This window comes from Hirundo rustica, chromosome 2 (genome assembly GCF_015227805.2).
Source record: "Hirundo rustica isolate bHirRus1 chromosome 2, bHirRus1.pri.v3, whole genome shotgun sequence".
NCBI classification, from domain to species: domain Eukaryota; kingdom Metazoa; phylum Chordata; class Aves; order Passeriformes; family Hirundinidae; genus Hirundo; species Hirundo rustica.
The window spans coordinates 83,742,349-83,763,401 of NC_053451.1; the positions used below are offsets into that span (position 1 = coordinate 83,742,349).

General features: G+C 38.8%; 1 protein-coding gene across 1 annotated transcript in view; it reads left to right on the forward strand.

Moving 5' to 3' along the window:
• Positions 1–21,053, forward strand: part of DHRSX (dehydrogenase/reductase X-linked) — a 166,457-nt gene that overhangs the window by 79,827 nt on the left and 65,577 nt on the right. The gene's annotated exons all lie outside the window — the stretch shown is intronic.

Genomic DNA, 21,053 nt, shown 5'->3' on the forward strand with positions numbered 1-21,053 from the left:
AGCTTAGAGTCTAGGATTTTGCTGGCAACAGTGCAGCTGCAGTAATTACAATGATATAGAAAACTGAACCACAATTTAGAAACCAAAAGGACTGTTGCAACTCTTACAGTTTAGAGATTGCTGAGTAATGTCCATTCAATACATGTAGGTAAAATTCATGATGCTTTATGTTTTTTTGTAATTAATGTGGATCAAATCTGTTTCAGAAGCTCTAGTTTAAGCATGCAGGTAGATTTGTTTGGCTGTTTTGTTTAACCAACCACTTAAGAGTCAAGTAGAAGTTTTAGTGAAATTAATTTTCGTTAGTTAATACCTACAAAAGTCTTTGAAGATATTTATTGCCATATATTTGTTAGATTTTTGTCTCATAAGCAACTTCTCCTTTGAAAAGTATTTCAACAAGTTTTTGGACCTGTCAGCAGTTTTTTGTTTGGTTTTTTTTTCTCTTGATCAGAACCTGAAAAGGCTTGGATTTTCAATAGCTTCTGCCGGGGTAAGACACTGAATCCTTTTGAATGCTCTGAGCCATGAATTCTGATCCTTCATATTGACTAAAGCTGTCACACATAATAATAATGAAAACCAATGTGAATGTTGAATGTTCAACTGTGGTCTTGATTCAGTCAGTGAGGATCAGAAACAGTTTTTGAGATAAATTTGACTAGAACACAGAGAGTTGTATTCACCACCTTCTTCGAGGCTGAATTCAGATTTCTTGTTGGGATTTCTTTCAATGAAAAAGCAGCTAATTTGCTTAATTAAAATACTTTTAGTTTAATTATTTGCCCAGTTTTGAATAGTTCTTCTTATTCTTCTGATGACAACTAGAGGTTGCATATACCAGACTTTCACTGAAAAATCTGCTTGTGAATGTACCAAACTTGCTTCTATTTCTGCAATTTATACCCCATTTGTACTATAAATGCTTGTTTAATACAGTGATGACTTTGAGTGAATGATGTGGCAGTCCAGGAAAAATAGATATAATTTGAAATCTGGATCCTTTTGGTTGTAAGGATTGATCCACTTTGATTGTAATGTATGAATCAAAGAAAACTGATGTGCCATGGGGAAGTGGTCTGTAGCCCTGAAGAAGCAGCTGAAAAGTAAAATTAATGCATTTTTCAGAAAAAAAAAAACAAACCACAGGTGATGTGGCTGGTGTGTTTTCCCTCAACACACAACCGTACGTCTGACGAAATTGAAGAATAAAGAAAAATTACACATCTGAATAATTTCTGGTAACTCATTTAAACAGAGACAGACTTATGGAGGTGCACACTATTTTGAGCAACCAGTAATTGTGAAAGCCACACCACACAGACAAACTTTGTCTTCCATATAACAGCAGGTTTGCCATCCTGTCTTAGCAGGTTGTTTGGTAATGTTGAAGACCTGATTTTCTGCTTTTGAGAGAATGTTTGAAAGCTGTGGATATGATTTTTATGTGTTTGGGCAATCAATCAATTTTATTGCTTGGCTGCTTTCCCAGCTCCTGGTTGCTTCTACCACCTAATTTTGTGATGAACAAGCAAATAAGTGTTCTAATTGTATATAAAGAGAACTGTTCTGATTGTCATGTTTTGAATTCTTAACAACAGCTTAAAGTATAACAGCTGTATCCTTTTAACATATCATGGCAAGTCTTGAGAATTAATTTCAGTAATGAGTATGAGGCAAATGATACTGAAACCCTGCAGTATAGCTCTGACATATTTTTATAGCTGTTTCCATGTATTTTTCATCTAATGAGGATTTTTTTTCCTAGAAGATGAGTTTCTTGCACTGTTTCATCACAGCACGGTGTTTCCAAAAGGTGTTGGGTTTGAATTGCACTACAGCCCCCATCAGTCTTACACGGTTTGGGTGTCTTAAGGGTGAAGGAGACTGTCAACAGGTTTGGTAGCTGCTGACACAGGGAGCAAGGGGTTCTGTGCAGCAGCAGGAGGGTGCTTACCCCACGGGCACCATGGGGTACAGCCCACTGGCAGCACAGTAAAGAGCAGAGCTGTGGGTGCTCAAGCCCCAGCGTGCAGCCGGCATCCTTGGTACGGGTGTGGGTACCATCATGGGGAGAAAACATTCCAGAAGGATTGTTTGTAACCTCAGGAGCCCAGGTGTGAAGGAGGCATCATCCAGGCATTCCAGACTAAAATCTGCTGCAGGTCTCTGAGACACCTGCCCACAGCAGCTACTGCTGTTTATTTACCATTTGAATGTCTGTCACCTCCTCTCCTTTTCAGCTACTTCATATCTTCTTTGTGCTTGATCTCATGCTGAGGTCCATTACTTGGAAAAGCTCAATTAAAATCTGGCCATCTGCTTCTCAGCTGCATGAACAGTGTTGATGCAAAGTCCTGGCTAGAAAATGTTCTCTGCTGATGTTTCATTGGAAGTGGTTTGTTTCTGAGGGCAGAGTGAGGTGGCCTAAGCTGGCAGAATTACAATTTGGCCTGGAAAAGAAAGAATTAAATCCCAGCCCCCCAAATTACATACCTGTTAAATTACTTGCTTTGCATTAGAGTAATTTCACTGTTAATCTTAATAAATTGGGATAACCCATAGGCCACACAAAAGTAGGCAAGTCAAGAATTCGCCTTAACTAATTTTCTGTGTGCTCCTGATAATTGTATACATCAATCTCTTTTATTCTAGTGAAAAAAAAAAAAACCAAACAAAAAAAAGCAAACACCAAAAAGAAAAAAAACCACCACCACCACCACCAAAAAACCCCACAACCCTAAACCAACAGTGGACAAACAAAACAAAACAAAACAAAACAAAACAAAACAAAACAAAACAAACAAACAAACAAACAAAAAAAAAAAAAAAAAAAAAAAAAAAAAGCCTAAGTCTGAGGAAGTCAAGAATGCTCTCTCTCTGAAGTGCTGTGCAAAATCAAAGGACAAGAACTTTAAGTCCCTGAAGTGATACTCCAAAATTCAGACTTGCTACAACAAAAAATGTGTGTGTGTATACATACGCATATGCATACACACACATAAAGTATTGGAAAAACTAGGGAAAGTATAAGAGTGGTTCAAGGAAATGACTGAAGAACTGGAGAAAGTGCCTTAAAGGGAAAATTAGGTGTTTTCCAAGTATTGGCCAAATGTATTTGCTTATGCACAACTCTACATCAAATTCCAGACCAGAGCCAGCTTGCATCCTGCCAGTTTACACCCCAGGCAAAAAATCTGTGTTGAGTCTCTGCCTGACCATGTAGATTTTTCTTGGAATAGCACAGTCCGTTGTCATAAATTTTAAGAGAAAAAATGCAAAAGGTACTAAAACTAAAGGGCTGTTAGCATCAGTGGGAAAAATAAAATGCACAACAAAAGCAACTAAGAATATGTTAGCGATAGCTGAAAAACAGCTAGTTGTAATACAACATTTTGGATGGTTATAACAGTGATTGCATGATATGTAGTCTCTTGTGAAGACTAGAATTGGATTGAAAATTTGAACAGGGAGGGTATCATTGGATGTATGTCCCTCAGTTAAAGGCAGATAAGGTCAAATGACAAATCAGGTTTAATAACAAGGCTGATAAAACAAAGTAAATGAAATAAAAATTTCAAGGAGAGATTAATTTCATCTTGTCTAGTCTTAGATCAAAATAGTTTTCCTTTCTGAAAGAGGGGTTTCTGGTTCTGAAATACAAATTAATGAGCTCACCAACTCTGACAAAACTGTTATGAGGTGAATAAGAAAATAGTTGCATGGGTCAGTGGATTCTTAGCAAAAGAACAAAATCAAGTAAAACAGTTTCATTTTTCAGCATCATGGTAGAGGTAGAATGCACAAAGAATGCAGCCTCTTGTGAATGATTATTATATCTGGACACGGACTTTTGCAGCAAACAGGAACATCACAAAACACCTCCAGCTACCACTCTTTGAGATACCTCTGACAAATGTGACCCTGGGGAAGTCATTTACTTTCTTGGTACTCATATTCGAAAAAACTGCTAAAAATTATCGTCTGAGAAAGTGAAAATAGAAACATTTTTCTCATCATACTTGTTTATTCTAATCTTCTTGGCAGATAGCCACAGTCCTCTGACTTTCTACCCATTAATAAGCCAATTAAATTATGCTTTTATCAAACTGTTGGAGGGACCAAAAGCATTTTTTGGTTGTTTTTATCACGAAATGTCTAATGATAAACATGTTAAGTACTGTATCAGGTCATTGCATACAACACTTGCAGTTAATGTATAATTAAATCTAATTTTAAAAAAATTTCTGCTTGTTTCCTGCATGCATTTCATTAAAATTCTTTCCAATATAATGGAATTTCATTAAGGGAAAAATAGAAAACAAAGATCCGAAACAACCCCCTTGCAGTTCATGTGCTTAAACATGCCATGCATTTTCTAATCCATAGGCTTCGGGCCAGAGTGAGAATATGTCCACAAGTGACAGCACTGGTGTGCAGTGAATCCTGTGAGATGTCAGGGTTGGATTCTCCAGCTTTGAGGGCGTAGGGTTAGAACAAGCTTGTCTATCCTGACCCCAGTCACAGCTCTGATGGAACAGAGATGACCTCTTTAATGTTCCACTGATTGCTCTGAGACCCCCCAGGCCTGGCCCTTGCTGGAGAAGAAGGGCACAGTGAGGTGTATGCTTAAATAACACGACAGAGACTTGGGCCAAAAGATGGACATCTGACCCCAGAGGTAGCTGAAGGAAGCGGGAGACAAGGTAGTGAGTTGTTGGTTTGGATCTAGTGATCACTCATGAGCAGACGGATTTCAATTCCTCACCACAGCTTGCACAGAGCACAAGTGCAAGAGCTATCTGTACACTGGGAAAAAACAATTCTTTCTGTGGCAGATGCAAGATATGAAGGCATAATAGAAAGAGGCTTTGAATTGCCGATTCCCTCTCCCATTATAACTAAGAACATCTAAAGAGGTAAACTAGAAAACAAAAGTCATAAATCAAAAGAGATACGATGTATTAATGGAAATGGTGATAGGACGTACATGTTGGTAGGACAATGTACAACAATGACAAAGGGAGTACACAAAATACGTAAAAAACCAATATAGTTTCTGTTAATATGGCTTATCAAACAGGAGTGAGGAAGCAATCAAAAATATTAAAGGAGTTTGCAGTCAGGAAACTAAAGTTTATTCTTACAGCTACATAGCTCCAGAACTGGAGTTTTGCTTGTCAGGAGCTCAGCCAGGCCAAAGTAGCTGCAGATCCGCTGGTTGTGACTGGGACAGCATGTCTGGAGCACTTTGATTCCTGTGATTAGAATGCAAGTCAAAAAGAGACACAGCTCTCCATGAGCTAAGTTCTGTTGATAAAACTGGAAACAAGTTTTAAAATAAATTATTACCATTAAAAAAAATAGAAGAAAAACCCACAAACACACATCTGCCTCCCCAGAAAACCCAACCAAAACCCAAAACAACAATAACAACAAAACCAAAAACATCACCAAAGAAAGAAACCTCTTTTGCCACAAGCCCAGACAAAAAAAAACAAAAACAAAAACAAAAACCCAAAAAACCAAAATCTAACCGTCCTCATGCTTATCTTTTCTAACAGTTTCTCATAGTCACCAGACATGTTTGACAAAAAAAGTCATTCGAAACTTTGCTGTTTAATTTATCTCCTTCCAACAAAAAATCAAGCCAAAGTAACTGTTGCTGTTTTATTATTCACATTACTATAGCTTATTATACGTTGTGGAAACGGTCTTTATTTTCGTTTGCATTCTTGGCATGCTTTAGCTGCTGTTTTTCCATTCAATGAGATTAGAAACCTCTACCTTGAAGCTCTGTGCTTTCTTCTGCTCTCCCATTTTGCTTCTCATACACCTCCAAAGACTGAGCAAAGAAGAGGTAGTGTGTTAAAAAGTTGCTGTAATATTTGGTGCTGACTTTTTATATGTGCTCTGTATGGATATAAAGAGCATTATTTAAATGTGAATTTTCCTGAGCTAGTCATAGTTGATTTTTCCATGGATTGGTGTGATGAAAATTAAACTAATTTTAATGGCAGATTTTCCAGCATAGCTTAGTTGAACGTCTTGATATTAAATTTTAATCATCTCAAATGTAGCTCTGTGTGGTGCAATGAAATTCAGCAGAAGTATGCCGTGCTAATAAGCTGCAAAATATTTATACTGAAATCATTATTTTGTCTGTGTGGCATCAAAAGTCCTCCCTGAGCTGTAACATAAAATAAGATTTTAGCTGTAAACTCAAAGCTTATCTGTTAAAAATAGCTGAGGAAAAGGAGCTTGTCTGCGTGTTCAGTGTTACTAGGATGACTGAAGGTGACAAAGAGAAGCCATGTCTGTAGTGATTTAGGCTTTCATATACCTGTGGAGAAGTCAAATGATCCTAAGATGTATTTGGTGGTGTATACCCAAAGGAAATTAGGAAATACTCAACTTACATTTCATTCCATCTAAAATACAAAGTACTGTCCTCTTCAAGTTCAGTAAAATGAACTCAAACTGAAATGGAGTAGGCTTTCTGAGGTAGAACGAGTCTGCTTTAACGAAAAAGGGCTTAGTGAACTTGGTTGGTTTTGTCCAAACAAAATTAAATGTGAGAGAGGATGCTCTTGCTGCTCATGGATGTGTCACTAGGACAAATAATGAAACTGGTAGAAGCACATTCATAGTAAAAGGCAATTTACAAAACCAATGAAGTGTAAACTAGCCATGAAGGTTAGAAGGTTAGAAGTTATTTTCCCATCAGCTGGATAAGTGAATTTATGACTTAGGCTTCCCATAATACTGCAAGAAAAGATGTATTTCAAGTAGAAGTTGATGCATTTTTGATGGGATATGACATAGGACATGTGGATATGGCCATGATTTGAAAAAGTCTGCTCACTCCATGCTCCATAACTTTAAATTCAAACAGATAGTTTGCACATAACTTAATAAAATAAAATTGTCTTCCAATCCTTTTGCTGTCTCTTCCACAAACAAACACAAACCCATAAGGATTAGATAACATTTTCCATTGTTTATTATTACAGTGATTTCTATAACTCAACCAAGATTGGGGCTCCCATGCGTAAATAGAAGTTGATTAAAGAAACTCGCAATAAACAATTTATCACTAATTAAAGTAATTCAACTGTTAAATTAATTTAGAAAACTTCCATTGTATTTTCATTCTTAAGAGTTCTTAATAATTATTTTTTGTAGATCAATTTTTGCATTTCAATCGTGAAATAATTAACTACAAGTGTATATGATTATTTTCCTGTATTTTACCCTTCCTGATTAACACTGTCACTTTTGCTTACAAAGCTGTTTGAAATCTTGGATTCAAGTAGCTCTCAAACATTCAGATAGCACTGAATACCTTCCCGAGCCAATGCTACATTTCAACAGATTGAGAACACAGACTGCTGGAATAAATGTGATAAGTGGCCAGGAAACGGCTCATAGGTTAGGGAGATGTCTTTCGCATGGTCTGGTGATTTTTTTAACACTTTTTCAAAATTCATAACAGTTTTTCCCACTGCATTCTTTTCAGGTACATTGGGTAATGTGGTATGAATGCTGAATTAGTAATTTTTCAGTTCCATGCTTGGTTGTGAATCTGATAATTGTACCATTTGTTATCATCACAGACGAGTGTCCCTATCTGTTGGGCCATCCCTGTGCACATCGGTGTGCTCTCCACATTGCCCTGCAGAAATGCAGAGCTGTGGACAGATAAGGGAAAGCCATAGCATTTGCCACACCAGAGTGTCATTATTTGACTACTTTGAAGTTCTCACACAGGATAGCTTATCCTTTGGCTTCAAAGGGATCCCACCAAACTGTAACTGCAGCAAGGGCCTACAGGATTCTCGCCACTTGCAGAAAGCAACCTCACCTTTTTCTATGGTTCTTCTAATCTTGGGATGTTTCAAGTATATATGCCATATTGCACATTAATTTTTGCTGCCTCACCTGAATACTTAGGTAGAGGTTTTTCATGACTAGTGGCTTTTCTCTTAAGGCTCTGCAGTCTGTGCTTCACCTTCTGAATGTTTGAAAGTCTTCTTAAAATGCAGAAGTGCTAAATTTGGACAATATCAGTGCTTTAACTGCTGCTTCTGTAAGCAGAGTGTTATTGAGTAAAACACCTTTTTAAAACCTTTTTTTTAATAGATTTCCTCATTTTTTAAAAATCTTTGCTGATGTACAAATTGCTTTCACAGGTTTTTTTTATACATTTTTAAGAACAGTCCTACATTAAAGTAGTATAAAATCATTGTTTTGAGTCCCATCTTATGCAGACACAATGCAACTCCTGCTTACGTTAATAAAACAAATATTAAAAAAATAAAAAATATTAAAATAAAACCATCTTGACTAGGACTAATGAATGTAATAATTTGGAACAATGCAAGTCAAGCATCTTAAAGGGTTTGTTTTCTGTTAGAAATTTAGATCTCTTAAAAAGCATTGCCAAGCTGTAACAAGTCTTTTATTCCACAAAAACAAAATTATGTGGAAAATGAATATTGCCCTCCAGCAGAATTTAATTCCATGTTCCCTAAGAGTCTTTAAATTGTTCTCTGTTCTCTCTGGCTTGGGTTTCCCTTTCTTTTTCATTAACTTTGCTGAGCCAACAGCAGAGATGTCTTCACAGAACAAGAATGGAGTTTTTTTGTTTGTTTGTTTGGTTTTTTTTTAATAGGAAATACTGAGGATCGATTTACCTTTTTTGTCATGACTTTCAGGACAGTTTATCAGAGGCTGGGTGTTAGAGACCCTGACATCTTTCCGCTTCACCTATTCTCTTTGCGAAGGCAGCTCTAAAACAGAAATGAAGGATGAGTATGGTGAGCTGTTGCCCATACAGGCTGTTTGTATGTGTATTATAGACAGCTGTGCCTATCAACAAGGAGCAAATGAAATATTCACATTCTCACTGTGAAGTCCAGAAAGTTTAAAGATACATTATCAGACAGATACTGAAGGCTTTGGGGAGAGACTGCTGAAACACTGCCTGGATAATATCAGGTGGATCTCTGCTTAGGAGATGCCAATAAACCTGCAGTTTGTACATTTAAACTTTTATCCAAGGAGACATCCATTCTCCAGTGGTGTCATGAGTGATTCTCCACCCCCTTGGATATCATGCAGGATAACCACTGTAGTCCCCCTTTCTCATCAGAGGACAGGAAGATGTAACCATCGTCACACAGGCTTTCTACATCCCAGGATAACCAGCTTGTGGAGAAGTAGCAGCATCCTTGTTTCTTGCTAGTAGCTCATCAAGCTGTGCCACAGCTCATTGAGAAATTATAGGTTTGATTCAGGACTGAGTGAGTGTGGGGTCAGGCCCTGTGTCATGCAGGAGGTCAGAAAGATGGGCTACACCGATGCTGATCTTGGCATTCCTGAATTGTCTTCCCACCTTGCAGTAGTTGGTGTATTTGTGATCTTTTTAGAAAGATTTTGAGGTAATTTGTGCCTATAATATAATCATCCCACTTTAATTCAGGCCAAGACTAGTATCATTTTCAGGCTTGCTGGACAGGGGATGATGTCTACCTGCTTAAGTGCAGCAGCACCTTGTGGCACTATGCCATGCGTGCCACCTGTGGAGAGCTGCTGTCAGTAGCTGGGAACAAGATATATTTCTCAAGAAAGCAGCAGCTGATTATTTGCTGTAAGCATAAATCTCAGATTTTTTTCTGGAGAGCATGGAGATTGGGAGGAGAGGATCAGGGAAGATGTGGGAAGTGAAGTGAGTGTGTATGAAAGATGACTGGATGGGAATTAGTTCCTCCTTTGATGATTTTGGAGGCTGAGCAAAGGAAAATACTTAGTTGTCCTCATCCATGAAAGCTGTCAGGACAAGCAAAATGCAAAAGTGGATTACAGAGTGGAGTGATCTCTTGGGAGAATACCTTAATGTTTTTGAGGGGCTCATATTTGGATTTAGTAATATTTCTAATCCAAACAGTCATCTGTTTATTAAAGATGTTTCAGAGCCCAAGTGGCATCTGCACACTTGCCTCTCCGCATCCACTAGCTACCACCACCGTTGCAGCGCAGATGGCAGTATGTCTGCCTTGGGGTGTAACTTATAATAGGGAGTGAAGGTCTACAGTTGCCAGAAATTGAATTACCAACAACCAAAGGTCTGAAAAAGTGGAAAAATTAAATAGAGATAAATCACAGAGAGCTGATGGCCGCCATCCAAGTTGTCTGAAAGAACCAAACAACAAAACAGCCAAGCTGCTAACCCAAATATATAATTTACAATTAAATTAGCACTCTACCTACCTATTAGAAATGTGCTGTTCCAGAGCTTTATACATGGCCAACCAGATTTACTTTGGCCCCCCAAAATAGCAGTTGAGGGAATCTGTGTCACTCCTGTGAAGTACAGGGGCAGCACAAGTGACGCCAGGGCTGAGTGGTTGCTCCAAGTCTCACGGCAGCCCCACTCCCTGTTTTTTCCAAGCAGAACTGACATGTTTTCCCAGGTGGGCATCAGCTCATCTGTGCTGCCCTTTCCTGGATAGGAGAGGGAGGGCAGGAAGGAGACCCACCACCCTTCCTAGCAGTAGGGTGGGTTGTACAATGTAAAGGTTTTGGCTTCTTTCCTTCTCTGCTAAGGTCAGGATGAATAACACTCGGGAAATGCCAAGCTCAAGTTTGGACTTGGAATGTTTATTATCTCTTATTTATTTACAGTATTTACAGACTCACAAACCATGACAACTAGCATGCTAGGAAAATGAGGTAAAATGGAGAGCTTCTAACTCTTTCCAAGGTTATTTAAGCGATAATCCCCCAATAATGAGATGACACCTATATTATTTATACTTTTGATCCAATAATGACCACCCAAGGCCCGCAATGCGGACCTTTTTCACCCAACTACAGAAAACCACCCAAACCTAGGAAGAAGAAGAAAGATGAAGGACAAGAAGAAGGACAAGAAGAAGGACAAAGACCACACCCCAATTCCTCCATCTTGACTCGTGTATTACTATACACTAAAATCTTAAATCTAAGTTTCTAGTATTCCAACATACAATGCCTCCAGTGGCATTGGAGGCCAAATTCAGCCTTTTACAAATGTAGAGCTGAACCATAAACACAGGATTATGTAGGCTCTTTGGTGGGTGAGAATCTGCTAAAAGCGGGCAGTGTGGGTTTTATATGTTATGACTTGCAACACTGAAATTTTGCATCACAGACTTTTGATCTTGCAGCACTATTAATCTGGAGCTCTGCAGCAATTCAAAATGTATTCAAACAGTACCATTCAGATCCAGACCTGCTGTTAAAGGTTGTCTGCTAGAATCTCATGCTCAAATGAGTAAAAGTTATTATCTGATTTTTTTCCCAATATGTGTGTGTGGGGTTATCTTCCCCAATGCTAGTTTATGAATATGCAGAAATCCAAAGCCTTTATGTTCTCAGATCCAGTATCCTGACGGGTGCAGGTCTCTAATTCCCTTCTTCATAGCGTCAGGATCACAGTTTTCATGGAATTAGGAACAGCAGTCTATGGTGAGGAGAATTTCTAGCTTTTTCATCAAGTATATGCCAATAATACATCAGAAAGCATAGGAAGAATAATTTCATACATTATTAATTCCCTGCAGAGGATGCAAAATTTAAAAGAGGATTGTTTTTCTGTGTTTATTTTTTCTTAGGTTAGAGAATGGGGGAAAATCCATTTTAACTGTATTGAGTTATACTTGAGAATAAGCAGACTAATGAGAATCCATTTTGTCCTTCATGTCCCTTAAGGGCTTTTCCCTGAAGGGTGTGCACCAAAGGAAAAAACAGTGCTCTGACTTTTGTCTTTTAAAAGAAAGACGATTCTGATGCTGGTCTCCTCCCCACTAAGGAGAGAGCAATTGTGGATAGAAATAGATTCATGCACTTCTATGTTTAACTGTGCTATGCATCTCTTTTCACCAATTCAGTAAGCTTGGCTGCCTTCACTGTAGTACGACAGACATGTTGATCCATGCCTCGTGTCCCTTCTGCAGGTGAGAAATTCAGATCTGGAAAACTATCTCACCAACATATTTTAAAAATTAGTTTAGCTAGTGAAGTATCTCCATGAAGTCCAGAGACTGAAAGGGAACACAAAGACTTACCTGTACACGTAGCTCTTTCCCTAAAGCTGGTGTTAAGGGCAGTGGAAAAAGACACATTCACAAGTTGGATTTTTGAGTAGGAGAAGGACTTAAATATCCTGTTTTTGTTCACCTGGTACCTCCCCCAAGATGTACCTTTAGAAAAGACAGTTTGCTTGTTTTTTTCTTAAAAAAAAGGGTGTTATGGGTGGTTAAAAGTATCTCTCTTTCCTAAATTGTTCCTGAATTAGTATACTTTTTCCAGCTGTACATTGCCTTCCCAGGGTTATTTTTTTCTAAGAAAAGGAAGAATTTTCACAAAATGTCTTATGAAAATACTTATCAGCATGAGCCAATACTGAATACACAGGATGCATATTCCTAAAGAAAAGAATTATACAGATGTCCAAAAGTCTGTTTGCCTTCAAGAAAAATGAAAGTACCAGAAGCACTGAATATTGAGATGGAGGAAAAGAATATTGAGAAGGATGGCTCCTTGCTCAGCGACTCTGTCTGACATTGCCTGAAATTCCAGGTCAGCATTAGCAGTGAAGTGCTGTAAAAGATAATTGCTTTGAAGCCCCATCATTGACTAGGAACACCACATTAGAGTGATCATGTTAAAAGTTCTGGAGAACCAGCACGGGAGGTGAGATGAGGAGAATAATAAAGCAACAAAACAGGATGGGGTGAGGGGAGAAATTGAAAGTTTCCTAAAGATGAATCCATCTCAAAGAAAAAAACCAAAGCCTTTTATATATCCTAAAAATAATAAGAAATACCTCTTCTTATAGAAGTGAAAAGAGAAAGGAGGTGGGATCTAATGTACAGGGCAGCCTGTGAAGCAGCAATCAAGAGACTGGTTCTATTCTTAGCATTTTATTCTTCTGCACTTCTTTTTCCTGTCACTTTGCTAGCTTGAAAGATCTCTGCAGCAGATTAGTAGCTGTGAGAGGTGTGTGATTTATAGAGTAGCAGCAAAGCTGCCAGTTCTCACCTGGGATGCATAGCTATAGTGTCATTACTGTGAAAATTATGATGTCTTGCAGTTTGCTTAAGCTCAGTCTCAGTTGTATGCACGTACATATACAATTTCACCAAAACCAGCCACTACAATTATTTTACAATCTTTGACTCTCAGGATGTGTTTGTCAATTAGAGTGTGCAACATTATCTCAGATTTTCTGTTGAGAAGTCACAGTTATTTCAGAGGCATTCACAATAAGGGAAGAATTTAAATAGTCTCAGAAAGACTTTGTGTCTTTTTCCAACATGAATTTTTCTTTTGCACTTATCTGTGAGCCTTTGGCAAGATTCTTCTGGAAGTTCTCACCCTCTTCGCACCTTTTTTTTTTTTTTTTTTTTTTTTTTTTCCCCCCCAAATCTGGAGTATGGTGAATAACACTGAGTCATCCACACACATTCCCGGTTCTCTGATTTTTTCACATCTTTTCTGTTTGTTCATTAGTAGTTGAAATTGAACACTAAGATTCAAGTCACCTCACTTTTGAGGTTGATAATGCAGAGATTTTAATCTGAGTCAGTGTCCCCAAGCTCCTTTTGCAGTCTGTAGAGAGGAATAAATAGTTGTAAGACATGATTCATCGCATCTTGAACTAGATTTGTGAAACAGGTCAGATGAATCATATCTTAGAAGCCCTCTACAAACCTACGCTTGCTTAAGCATGAAAGAGAAATAGTCTTGTGCCAGATCTGAAGAAAAGGAAAAAGTAAGCCTATGTATCTTGATTCTTGAAGGAGTGGGAAAGGACGACAGCATTGCTGTGCAAATTCATTGATATTCCCTTACCATAACCCAGGTAACATCCCAGGTATAGGTTGGCATGAACCAGGAGAAGCAGTTGCACCAGCAGACCTGTGTGGGTAGAATGAAGTGGGGCAAGGATGTGAGGGGAAAGCAGCCACACCACTGAGTGAAACCAGGTGAGCTGTGATTGTCCTGGCCCTAAATCTGAAGGGGTAGCCCTGGCCTTTTGCAGTTCCTCTACCCCTGCGACCTGCTCCTGTTGCCTCCTCTCTGCCACATTTGCTACCTCTACTGCCACAGGTGAGCTGTGACTCGATTATCCATGCAAAGAGTATCTCCAAATAAAGAGAAAGAAAAAAAAAAGTGGATTGAAGCTGGATCTGAGAGCTCCTGAAGCTTGCCTTATGAGCACTAGGACTGACACGAGAGGGAAAAGCAGAAAACCTCTGGGGGAAAGGAAGTAGTCGTTGTCGAAGTATGTTTTATGGATTGTTTTCATGTCTAGATGTTGTATTTTGGACAAGTCAAAGTTGTTCTTGCCTTAAGCTTGGAAATATTATTCCTTTCTTTTTTGTTTTCTTTGAATTTGCAAGGTTTCTATCCTTGAAGTACTACGAAGCAGAGACATTATCAGCCTCTCTGTGTTACCTCACACAAGCAGAATATTTGCTGAGGTGTTTTTGCGGTAATACCAAAACTTATTACAAACATGCTTCTTCACACCAGAGGTTTTTATTTTCGTGGTTTTGAAAAGGTAAGCAAATATTCTCAGAAAATGTATGTTCTTTTCAGGAAATGCAGCCAATGGGAGATCTGTTTTGCCATCACATAATGATTCTCAGTTATTAAAGTCTGGCCAGGAATCAAAATTTGATATTATCTATGAAATATCTAGACTGACTAACAAACGTCCTACTAGAAGTGATTTATTTCAGATCTCCATGTACATACTTGATATTGGCTTATGGAAAGAAGCACCTGCCTGACAGACTAGAACATGCTGGTTGCATTCTGAATTTTGACTGAAACCTTTGATACTTAGATCTAGAATGGCAGGTAAAATTTACAAGACTGCAGGTTACAAGTCAGTTCACATCTCTTGACAATTACATCCATGACAGAAACCAGACCTGCACCAACACTGACCAAGTCGCCCAGCTCAGTCCTCGGCTGCTGTGAGAACTGGGGTATCATCAGCACTAAGCCGTTTCAGTCCAAAAGCAGACTTATTGGATTTGGAGGTTTGTTGTTGTAGAAACTAAAACAAAAAGTTGGTTCTACAAGCATTATGGTTCTATGAGTGTATGTAATTAAGGCCCTGTTTTAGCAAACCCCTCACCTTCTGAACAGCCTGTTTTCCATTGAAGCTCATGTTGCTTCTCCCTCCAAAATGTATGCAGTGGGAATGTGAGGGCTTCTTTCACACTAAAATTTAAATAAATTAGGGAGGCTGAGGAAAGCAAGATTTAGGGGTGTAAAGATATAAGCAAGGTATCTAATTTGAAGCTGAATTGAATTTGGTAGGGTTTGGCTAGCTTGGAGAAAATGTTTTGAATAAATAAATTAATTAATTAAAATTTATTGTGAAAAGTAAGCTGTTCATATAGAAAAACACCTCTGCAAGTTGGGACAGAAACAGCTCTTGATGAATGCTGGTGCTTGTTTTAGTCAGGATACTCATCTAATAAAATATTCTGAAGGAGAAGACTACCAGCAAAAGGTCTCCAGCCCTTTCTTTGCTGTGTCTTTTCATATGCTTGTATGTGTCCTTGATCATTGAATCATACAAGTGATTTGATATTTTAACTTTGAAGCTATGCAACCCAAGATGCATCGGGAATGTGCAAATCCAGAGCTGAGAAACTGGAGATAGAGCTTGCTCTGAAGTACATTCTCCCTTTGTCATCTTGTATAAGCCTTGCTGACTTTTATCTTCATTAACAGTTTGACTCTGTGTTACATCCAAAGAGCTCTTCACTTAAGTTTCAGTCCTGACAGAGAGTGTCAGTAGAGGACACTGTGTTGTGTGCATTGCATATGTGCCATATATTTTTAGGTTTTAAATGAGATATAAGTCACAGTGTAAAACTAAGCCATTCCAAGGAGTAAATGTCACCTGAGAAGAAGAAAAAAACCCTGACATATCTACAGTTCACAAAATACAGCAATGAAATTTAGTTCATCTGTTCACCAGGGAGCAAAGAGGAAAATATGCCTAAAAGTATATAGAATCATTTCAGTTGGAAGGGTCTCTTAAAGCTCATACAGTCTAATCCCCCTGCAATAGTAAAGAGAGTATTCTAAACCATCTTCCCTTCTGTCTATAAATGGTGAATCTTCAGGAGCTCTCTGTGAGCTCTTCCGTCCCTGTGAAGCAGAGGGATTTTACCTGGCCATGTCCTTGTGGTTTTGATCCTTCTGGAGGGAAGAAAGCATGCTTAGCTGTTAACAGGAGGAAGGCTGCCTTCCTCAACCCTCAGAAACAGATATGAGAAGCATTTTCACTGCACCTTTTTTTTTTTTTCTTCTGAAAATCAGGCTCAGACTGAAATTAATGTGACAATAGCATTTTGCCACCATTTCTTCACAGGGCTCTAAATAGTCCCATGAAGAGCCAAAGTCATATTTCCTTTCAACTTATGTGAAGGCACACCCATAGATACTCAAAATGGTTACAGAAGGGGCTCCCAAAACAGTTCTTCAGAAAGGTGAAAACAAAGTCTTCCCATAGCAACAGGGGAGGATATCAAAGGACTTTGTCTCTCTACAGTCAGAAACATGGGTGATGAGCATCTGAACTCATGAGGAGGAAGCTCCATTCTGAGAAAGCTAAGCCTTCCCAGTGAATAATCTAGAGGAAATTTTACCCACGGGAAGCTGAGATAACCTTTCTCACCCTGAGAGCTGGTTGTAGATCCCACTGCTGCCATCACCTCCCAAGGTTACTTTTCTGACAAGCTGATGGCAGCTTATTTCTTTTCAAGCTCTGGCCCCACTGAGCAGAAAATATCAAATAATATACAGCAAAGCGCTGTTTGCATGTTTGGAAAACCCAGAGCATGTCATGCCTGTATGAACTGTGCTAAAATGATAACATATCTAAATTACATCCCACCTGGTGTTGCATACCAGCAGAGTCACACTTGGGCATTTGTGTTGCTTTAGATGGTCTCCCTCCCTTTTGTACTGCTGTTAGGTCCCATTATTCTGGCAATGTGCTTTGTGAAGCTGTTCAGGGGCCTCTCCTGTGATGAGCTGACATTTTAGCAGTAATGGGAGCTGCTGGTAGTGATGGAACTGGAACATTGTTCCTTTCCTTAAATTTTGTCCATTCTGATTAAGCAGTACACAAGAGCTACTGGGGTGTTTCTTGAATGTAACAAGTAAAGGATGTAAAGGATCATTTTACTAGGCCACAACATTCTTTTCTGAAAGCTGGAAGTAGCTAAGGCAGACTGTTCAGTTTCTGAAAGCTAATTCCTTTTTTTATTTTACTCTCCCACCTCTGAGAAAGAAAACAGCTCCTAGCTGAAGATGTCTTCCACCATTTCTCTTAGTACAATGGGGTAAAGGTCTATGGTTAAGAAATGGCACCACAAAGTACCTTGATTTTATAGTAGCTCTTTGAGCAGAAAATGTTCAAACTTTCATGAAAAAGAAAAAAAAAAAAAAAAAAGCATGAATTTTTAATATTTGCCTAATGTGATTTCTCTTTATGTTGTAACACTGATGCAGAGCTCTTGTTTGTTTCCCTGAACTGGCCAGAGGATGACACATGGAGGCTGTTTACAAAGGCTGACATTAGGTACAGGAAGTTCATCTCTTTTTACTGCCTTTAGAGGTGCTGGAATGGATGACTCAAAGATAAAGCAGCTGAATTTAGGTGCTCTTGCTTGCCTTCTGAAAGGCTGTAGACAAACTAGACTGCCTTAAATTGTGAGTGTATCTTTCAATATAGAAAATACTCAAATGATATATCTGTGAATATGATCACTATTTTGATCTGTGCCACTGCACTCATACAATTTTCCGGATGGATGTCTTCCATTTGTCTTCTTCTTCAGTGGTATATCACAAATGTCAGCTTGAACAGTAAATCTGCTCTAGAGTTACCCATGCTTTATTATTTCTGTTAATAGTCTGTGAAAGATCAGTGGTCTGATAAAGGGCCACAAAATTATTCAGGCTAATAAAAGACAGAGAATAATACTGGGGAGAACTTATGCCCAATAGATATTGGTTTAAAGTCACATATTTATAATCATTTGCAGCACTAGGAGCCAAAAATTCTGAAAATTCTCACCATAACCACAACTGGAATTAAGCATCAACCAGTGTCCTGGGTAGGATTGCATATACTAGGATTTTCTGTGTGTTAATCAATTTAATGTTTACCCCTGTGAATCGTGGCTGCTATTGCATAATGGAGGAGATTACATAGAGCTTGTGGTATAGAGGCCAGAGAGGTCATCAAGGGCGTGAAGGCAGGAGCATTGACTTAATCAGGAGACACTGTGCTTGCTGCATTTATGTTGGATGCCTCTCATTGTGCTCAATATGCAGTTGGTTGGTACGTGCCTTATTTACCTGAAGGATTTTGTTTGGTTTTGTTTACTGAGAAGTCCTTTTAAAGTAAGCATGTTATGGTCCTGAATAGCATACAGTGTTCTGTCACGCATGTCTGAGCAGAACCTTCATCACAGCCCTTGTGTGAGTCCCAGAGAATGTAGGAAAATTCTGTAAATGGGAGTTACGTTTTGTAGATGGGGACTGTGTGATGCTGCACATCCCAGCTGGCAGAATGATAAACCACAAGTCTGTGTTAGCAGTGTAGGACCGCTTTTGCATTTTCCACTCACAGCAAGGACTGTGTGATGAAAAAGGCAAGTAGATTCCAGTCAGTACTGCTTTATGTCTTCTCCTCACAGCTCATGCTCTTTCTTTCCTGAGGTCTGCTCCACTCCATTTTTACCTGCCACCTTGCTGACAGAGTTTCCGTAGCTCTACAGTGCAGCATCTAGCAGATGGTAGGTTTTTGACTCACCCAGGGTCCTTTCTGAGAAACATCTCCGTGGCACTGTCCAGATTCTCAGAATCATGCTCAGTTGTTTATGAGCAGGACAGCATTTCTTCTTGTTGCTGTGCAGATACCAGAGTATAACTCCACTGTGGAGATACGGAAACCAGAATGTGATGTACCTATGAGATGCCTTTTTGAACATGGGTACCTGACTACTGAACACCATTTTTTATTATCATGTCTAGGAAGCATTTCTTGTTCCTTGATGAAGAAGTAATTGTTCCTTCTGCTATCTTCAGACACTGGCTAGATGGGTGGCAAGTAGGGACAAGCAAAGCAATCCTTCCTGTAGTCCTCAGCTCCCTGCAGTTCTGGGCAGACTTGCAGCTTTCCTTAGAATGTATCCCCTGCATGTGTTTTTAACACAAAGGCATTGAAAGCATAATAGAAAACTGCTGTGGCATAAGTACTAAAAGCAACTAGACTTTGACTTATGATTTCTGCTGAAGCAGAGCTGTAGCTGTCCATAAAAATTTCAACAGAGTGAGTTAGAGCTGAATGCATAAAAAGTAGTAGTTGGTAGGTGACCTTATCTCATCTTAATCTGATCTAAACCAAGCTTAAGTGGTGTAGTCTTTGAGGGAATCAAAACATTGCATTTTCCTATGTTCAGGTGATCAGTAAACATCTTAGAAGTTACAGACTCTGATCATTCACTGAAATATCTGTCCATTCTTTTTTTGCTTCTGAATTTTCCTTCCACACCGGACTGAAATTCCGATTTCATGCTTTTTATGTTCTGTGATACAGACACAGAGGAAATGTGCAGTCAAGTCAACTGTGCTGGTGTGGAAAGCAATGGAGGGGAATTCTGGATGTGAAGAAAGGTGTGATAATTGTGTGAAGAGGCAGGTGGACAGAAATGGGGAAGTTGACCTTGAAGGGGAAGCTCAGGGGCTGTGTCAGGCTCTCCTAACGCCGGGCCTCCTCCCTGATTTTGTGGGGCTCAGAGTGTCAGAAAGCTCTCCGGGAGCTACCAGATGCCAGTCATTCAGGCTCTCTCATTTTAGTTACCATGACCAAGCAAGCAGAAGGTGTAAAATGCGGGAGCAGGCACTGCACAGTACCTGTGCTCAGCAATGTCACGCGTGGCAGCCAGCGTGGCTTTGTGGGGTCTGTATCGGGCCTCGGGAGGTGCAGCCAGAAAACACTGTGCTGACTGCCCTGTGGCTGAAAAGTTGCTGCACCAGGCAGATACATGTTTGAAAGAAAGCAATTAGGGAAAGCAGCAATTGTAGCACCATCATATACATATCTATTCACATGTGGTTAATAGCATAAGGAACTCTGGCTGTCTTTCGGGAGATTTTGCTCTTTCTGTATTTCATAAGCTAATAACTCTCTGACAACTGAGCCATCAAATTACAATAAAAGAATGGAAAAATACTTTTAAGAGTGAAAATGTTAGCCAGTGTCTGACAATTATGGATGTACTTGCTTTCACTGGAAAAATTATTTAGATAAGAACATGGGACACATACAGGAGAAGAAAGAAATATGGGCATGTCTGTCACTCTACAGAAGTACCTGAAAGCAAGTAGTTCAGGAAAAGCAGAGATAAAATGGGGTAGAATTAGAAACTTGAATATTTCAGTAGCATTAGCTGCAGATACTCTGTACATAGATTATTCTGTATGTAGCTTCTACTCTCCATTTTTTACCAAATAGCATATAGAAAATGAAAATAACTAGGTTGTTTTGAAAACTTATTAGATTATTAAACTCTAAAGCAGAAAGGCTACTATTGTGGTAAAATACAAGAATTTTGTCATGTTTCAGTTTTCTTGCTGTTATTTTTATCATCTTATTTTTACTCATACCTATCCTCCATGGAAAAACATTGACATTCTTGTTTCCATGAGGTAATTCAAGTTACATTCCTAGTTCACAATCCAGTTTGGTCATTGCTCTCATTATTAAACACTGTTCTGTATTAACTAAGACATCTAAAAAATTGTTGTGCTTGGTATATTTGTGCGTGCTTCAAAATATTCTAAAAACTTACCATAGTTCTTAGCTTCTAAATTTGTAATTCTTCAGTACAATGATTAAAGAAAAAAAAAAAAAAAATCACCATGGGATGAAGAAGAAGCTCAGTTTCTGTTCAAAGCCCTGC